The sequence below is a fragment of the Myxocyprinus asiaticus genome, chromosome 45 (genome assembly GCF_019703515.2).
Source record: "Myxocyprinus asiaticus isolate MX2 ecotype Aquarium Trade chromosome 45, UBuf_Myxa_2, whole genome shotgun sequence".
NCBI classification, from domain to species: Eukaryota; Metazoa; Chordata; class Actinopteri; order Cypriniformes; family Catostomidae; genus Myxocyprinus; species Myxocyprinus asiaticus.
Window position 1 is genome coordinate 13274419 of NC_059388.1, and position 7167 is coordinate 13281585.

Here is a 7167-nt window from a genome sequence, read left to right on the forward strand (position 1 = left end):
CTGTCTGGGCTATGGGGCAGGGTGGCAAGACCAAGTCTTTTCTGACGGGAAAAAACATCCAAGCCTGGCAAAAACCTATATCCAGTCTCCCAAAATCATGTGGAAAAATGTGTTATGGTCTTATGAGACCAAGATTTAACTTTTTGCCCAAAATTGTAAAAGGTATGTTTGGCACAAAAACACAGCACATCAGCAAAAGAACACCATACCCACGGTGAGGCATGGTGGTGGCGGCAGCATCATGCTTTGGGGCTGCTTTTCTTCAGCTGAAACTGTGGCTTTAGTGAAGGTGGAGGGGAATCATGAATTGCTCCAAGTATCAGTCAATTTGGGTACAGAAATTTCTGGCATCTGCTAGAAAGCTGACAAATGAAGAGATCTTTCACCCTTCAGCATAACACACATCCAAATCAACAAAAGAATGGCTTCAGCAAAAAAAGATTAGTGTTTTGGAATAGCCCTGCCAGAGCCCAGACCTGAATCCTATATAAAATCTGTGGGGGGACCTGAACAGGGCCGTACACAGGAGATGCCTTCGCAATATGACCAATCTGGAACGTTTTTTCAAAGAGGAGTGGGAAAATATTCCCAAGTCAAGATTTGCCAAGCTAATATACTCGTATCCAAATAGACTGAGTGCTGTAATAAAATCAAAGGGTGCTTCAACTAAGTATTAGTTCAGGGATGTGCACACTTATGCAGTTAGGGTATTCTAAGTTTTTTTTTCTTTTTTTTCTGTCACTTTGGTTTTCAGTGGCATTGCATAGGTTGCAATTTTTACATTAAAGGTGCAACAATTCTGATATGATTTATCTTTGTTTAATTTTTACATCACAAAAACCTGCTGTTTTAACAGGGGTGTGTAGACTTTTTATATCAACTGTACCTTCAAAGTGTTCTGACTCTGGATGCTATGCATTTTGTAACTGATCATACTGAGGTTGAGGAAATGATAACAGATTTTTAGTTTTTGGGTGAACTATCCATTTATGTCTTGGAAATTGTAGGTACAAACATTTTTAAATGTACCAAGTGCTTTAATACATCAAGTTGAATTTTTTTTTTTTTTTCTGGCCAAATGTCCATCAAAATATGAACTGAAGTCAAACAAGAATCCTTTCATATAAGAAAGGACAAGCTTGAAAGAGAAGCAATCCTGAATGTTTAATCTGCCAGTTTAAAAAAAGAAAATGCTGACCAGGTTTTCTTTCAATTTCACAAATCTATTCTAATTCAAAGCAAACCTTACTGGCTGCATTTGAGGTTCCTGCCATTCCAGAATGCTAAAAAGTGGATTGGTAGATATTAATGACCTTGGACTAACAACGGGCAAAGAAAACTATCCGTCATCACTCTTCAAGACCAGACACTCTGCCTAACAGCAGCAGAGCACAATGTTTCAGCTTGTGAAATGCAAAACAGTTGTATTCCAAATGCATTCAGAAACAACATACCTTTTAGTTAAACAAATCAAGTGGTTCTTGCATAATTACTTTAAGTGGTGAACATGGTCTTAGTTAGAAGCCTGGCTCAACCTAACATCCATTTATTTATTTATTTTTTGCTGTTTACTGGCAATGTCCAGTTCTGTTCAGGCGTTGGGTTTAAGGATAATGTATGAATTTATCTTAATGCCAAACTGTTCCTTTTTCTGGGAGTGCATACTTTATTACATAATGTCTTGTGCAACTAAATCCATTTTCATTCCAACTGGGAAGCAGCCAAAGTGCAAACCCTTAGGGTAATTTTTTTACACGTTAGTAATTATAATACAGTAAATTATCCATTACCTTAAATATGGTTTTGTGCTGTCTACCATGCACTTTTCCAGAATTCTGTATATTTTAATAACCTCGAATGACCATTAATACAGACTATATAGATTAATCATTTCCCTGTGCGAGAACTGTATCCATGTCAACAGCAGCAACACAATGCATTTAAAATCTGCCGGTGGATAAACGCCAACAAGGATGTACGGTTTTTCCAAGTCCTGAGAAACCAGATACTGGTTTACAAGACAAATATAACTTACAATTGTATTTATTCTCCAGTCATTGAATTAGATGCTTCAAATGATAAACAGCTGCTCACTTGATGCACTGTTTAAATACATTTCATTATATTGAAAGCATGACTTTAAAATGTGAATGACCAAAACAAGTTAAATTTATATGTAATGGTAATTGACAGATCAATATTGAGAGCACAGAACACAACCCTTTCCAGGAAGTTGGCTATCCATAAATCTGAGCACTATTGTGAAAATAAAGAATCATAATCTGCTTCAGCATTTTATCAAGAATTTCAACTAATTTCTACAACACAAGTGACTCTACACTCTTGAAAATAAATGTTCTTTATCACCATGTACGGTTCTATGAAGACCCTTTAACATCAATGGAACCTTTTCATTGTGCAAAAGCTTCATTGCACAAAAAGGTTCTTTTAGACTATGAAAGGGTTCTTTAAAAATGGTTCTTTTAATTACCGTTCACTGAGAGGTTCTTTTGGAAACAAAAAATTTTGTTCAATGGCATTGCTGCAAAAACCCTTTTTGGAATCTTTATTGTTAAGAGTGAGCAAGACTTCAAAAATATAAAAGTCAGTTCCACTCCAAACTCATGGCATTGGTTGAACCAAACGTGTCGTGCCTGGCCGAATGAGATCTTTTGAAAGCACTACAGAACCAACGTGCTTACACTTTTCTGCAAAATCAACCTACTAATGGCTCTCTCATAGTTGTCCATCCACTTTTTTGGGACACTAGAAAGTATGTTAACATAAAAAAAAAAAAAAAACATCACCTTGAAATAAAAAAATACCAATTAAAAGCACTGGCAGGCAGGAGAATGAGAGATTTGGCTGGCATTTTTTGCTCTTTTACTGGAGAAAATTCCTCTGGTCACACATAGCCCTTTTCCACCGGTTCACGGCCGGGGCAATCTGGAGCCTATTGTAAATTGGCCACGCTTTTCCACTGACCTGAGAGTAATGGGTTTATGTGACTACGTGGTAGTTTTACATGACTACCTCAAACATAAACAAACATGGCGCGTCAGTGTTTGTGTAGTCTACAGTTTTAACTACTGTTTTTATTTTATTTTTTGAGGGTAATTTAAACATGCAAAGAAATGCGAATGTGATAAGGTTGAGTTTGTGGGCGATGGAGGAGTCAGGAGACAGAGAACAGTTGGGGCGAGTATTTATTCACTCTTTAGTGTCACAAGAAAACTTTAACATAAAAGGGGCTCTCAGTAGCCAACTGGAACACACAGGGTAAACACGCAGACACCACTCTTCTCTGCCTCTCTCCTCCACACTGATGCTCTGACGTGCCTTTTCAGGTCTCCCTCCGCCATCACTATCATTAGAGACAGGTGTTAGGGTACTCACAACCCAGGTGACGAGCCTTACCGCTCTCCCTCTTCCGCAGACCGACACATGACCACACCCCCTCATGCCACATAACCCCACCACCGACTCAGGCCGGGGCAACAGGCCTGCCTACTCCACCCCCCCCCCCCCCCATTTCTGGAGAGAAAGTCAGCCACAACCATCTGTGCCCCCGGTCTGTGGACCACCTTGAATTTAAAGGGCTGAAGAGCCAGATACCACCGGGTGATCCACACATTAGTATCCTTCATGCGGTGGAGCCATTGCAGAGGAGCAAGACACTCCTTCTCAATGGTACTATTCTTTGTCTCCCTGAAGGAGAGCTTGCGACTAATAAACAGCACTGGCCATTCCTCCCCTCCCACCTCTTGCGAGAGCACCGCCCCCAGCCCCCTGTCAGATGCATCAGTCTGCAAAATAAATGGGAGAAAGAAGTTAGGAGCATGTAAAAATGGTCCCCCACAAAGTCAGGACTTTACCTTCTGGAAAGCCTGTTGGCTGGACCGGATCGGGGGACCCCTTTTTAGTAAGGTCAGTCAGCGGGCGGGTGACATCAGAGTAACTAGGCACAAACCTCCAGTAGTAGCCAGCCAACCCCAAAAACTGCCTTAACTCCTTTTTGGTCTTGGGAGTCGGGCAGGCTGCGATCGCTGCGGATTTGTTAACCTGTGGACGCACCTGCCCATGACCCAAGTGGAACCCCAGATACCTAACTTCCACCCGCCCAATTGCACACTTCTTCGTGTTGGCCGTGAGTCCCGCCTGTTGCAGCGATCTCAGGACAGCCCTCAGATGTAGCATATGCCGCCGCCAGTCATTACTATAAACGATGATATCATCTAGATATGCAGCGGCATATGCCGTATGAAGTCTGAGGATCTTGTCCATGAGGTGCTAAAAGGTGGCTGGGGCTCCAAACAAATTGAACGGAAGCATCACAAATTGGTGTAATATGAACGGTGTGGAAAAAGCCGTTTTTTTCTAGGGATATTGGAGTTAAAGGGATCTGCCAATAACCCTTTAATTCCAGCATCGAGTAAAATTGAGCCGCGCCCAACCGATCGAGTAACTCGTCAATTCGCGGCATTGGATAAGCATCAAATTTGGACACTGCTTTCACTTTCTGGTAGTCAACACAGAACCAGACCAAAACGTCGCTCCTCAGTACCAAAACTACCGGGCTGGCCCAATCACTGTGTGACTCTTGTATTAGGCCCATGTCAAGCACTGCCTCCAATTCTTCCTGAACAACCTTTTTCTTGTTTTCAGGAAGACAATAGGGGCGGCTACAAACCACAACCCCCAGGGTGGTCTCGATATGGTGCTCTATAAGGTTCATGCGACCAGAAAGGGGTGAAAACACGTCCGCGAATTCTGCTTGCAACCGGGCAATGTCCGTAAGCTGCGTCAGTGAGAGGTGGTCTCCGCAAAGGGACTGGGGTGAATGAATTTGGATTGGGAGTTACCTCTGGCCCGAGCTCCGCCCTCTCCTGAACTACTGTCGCTAAGGCTACAGGCACTGCCTCCCTCCATGTTTTGAGGAGGTTGAGGTGGTAGATTTGATGTGCCCCTCCCCTATCCGGTCGCCTAACCTCATAATCGAGATCTCCAACTCGTCGTGTGACCTCAAAGGGTCCTTGCCACTTGGTGAGTAATTTGGAGCTTGAAGTGGGCAGCAATACAAGCACTTTATCTCCATGTGCGAATTCCCGTAGCCGAGTGCCCCTGTAGTATAGTCGGCATTGACGATCTTGTGCTTGGAGCAAATTCTCCTGTGTTACCTGCCTCAAGGTGTGGAGGTTTGCTCTAAGGTCCAGAACGTATTGAATTTGATTTCTGCTATTCGAAGGTCCTTTGTTGCAGGGAATAACCCTTAAGTGTTACTTATGGGTTTTTATGGGAAAACCATCACAATATCTTACAATTTCCCTGAAGTATTTATTTTTTTACTTAAGTGTGCCCTTAAAAAATATTAAGTGTTGCATAAAGCCCCTTAAGTGCCATTTTTCTAAGTAAACCTTAATGTTGGGGAAACTTCACCTTAAGTGTACATTAAGAGTTAAAGGGTTTCTAAAAAACAAGATGGCTTAGTTTATAGAACCAATTGAAGAGTACAGTAGGTCAAGGCGTTTTTTTTTTGGGCGACAGAAAAACGATTGCAGGAGTACATATTTGATTCACATAATATGAGAAATTGCCAACAAGCTGGAGGGTGATCTATTATAGGAACACACACACAGAGAAGTGTGCCTAGTATTATCTGCATCTTTATAAACTGTATAAATGTTTGCATTAAAGTCATGCCGCAAGTTAATTTGCGATATATTGCAAATATGTATATAGGCTATATATATATCTTACAGTCTTACTGACCACCACTAATATTCTTAATTTAGGATGGCAATCAGTTCTCTGCACAGTTATACAAGCATCTAAACATCTTGCACCACCATGCACCCCTTACGTGGCACAGTGATTCAAATTCAAAGGTGTCTTCCTTTAATTGGTCCGCATGCAAAACTTAGGACATTTTTTTTTTACTTACACGGGAAAGATTTGAACTCAAGTGTTTGAATCTATTAATTTTGAGGATTGTACATCATACAAATGGAAATCCGCCTGTAATTCCTCCAGAAATTAGTTTGAAAAAATCGTTATGCAGTAATCACAAATGACTGTGATTGGTGCAGCCTGAAAAGTGCTGAGAAAATGAACAGTTAACACATGGCAATGCATGTATTAGCCGCTTCAGAAGAGGTCGGACAATAATTTACACATTAATAATGATACTGAGAAAGTTGAATAGTCATTTTATTATAAAAACATAGTAGAAAGTTAAAGTATTTTCTATGTGGTAAAATTGCCCAAATGTTGGTCGGGACATTTCCGCTCTTCTAAAGTAGGTAGGGACATGTTGTATCCATGGTAACAGCCATCATGTCATCAGGTAAGGGTAAGGGGAAAAATCACACTTTAATAATTAATAATAATTTAATAATTTTCTTTATTTATCACACATTATACATTTGCACACATACAGTGAAATTCTTCTTTTTCACATATCCCAGCTAGGCTGGGGTCAGAGTGCAGGGTCAGCTATGATACAGTGCCCCTGGAGCAGATAGGGTCAAGGGCCTTGCTCAAGGGCCCAACAGTGGCATCTTGGCAGTGCTGGGGCTTGAACCCCTGACCTTCTGATCAGTAACCCAGCGCCTTAACTGCTGAGCCACCACTGCCCCAAAGTGTTATACTTGAGGGAAAAACTTAAGGTGTTTTATGCTACTGGGCACTGCCTGCCATTCCAAATTAAGAATATTAGTGGTGGTTAGTTGGGGTGTAGGATATATAAAAATTAGTGATATATCGCAAATGAACTTGTGGTATATTTTAATTTATCCATTTGTACAGTTTATAATGATATGGAGAGCAGATAATACTGGGTACACTTCTGGTTTGTGTGTGTTCCTATTAGGTCACCCTCCAGCTTGTTTTCTCATATTGCGTGATCATCAAATCTGTACTCCTGCAATAACAGCAACAGTTTATCACTTAAATGGTCTAAACTGGGTTCTCCCTATTGTGAAAAATTCGCCTTGGCACACTATACTCTTCAGTTGGTTGTATAAACGTAGCTATTTATTCATTTTTTTATAGTTACTAAGGTGAAGTTTTCCTAACCTTAGGAAAATGGCAGTTAAGGGGCTTTATGCAACACTTAACATTTTTTAAGGGCACACTTAAGTAAAAAAATAAATACTTCAGGGGAACCGA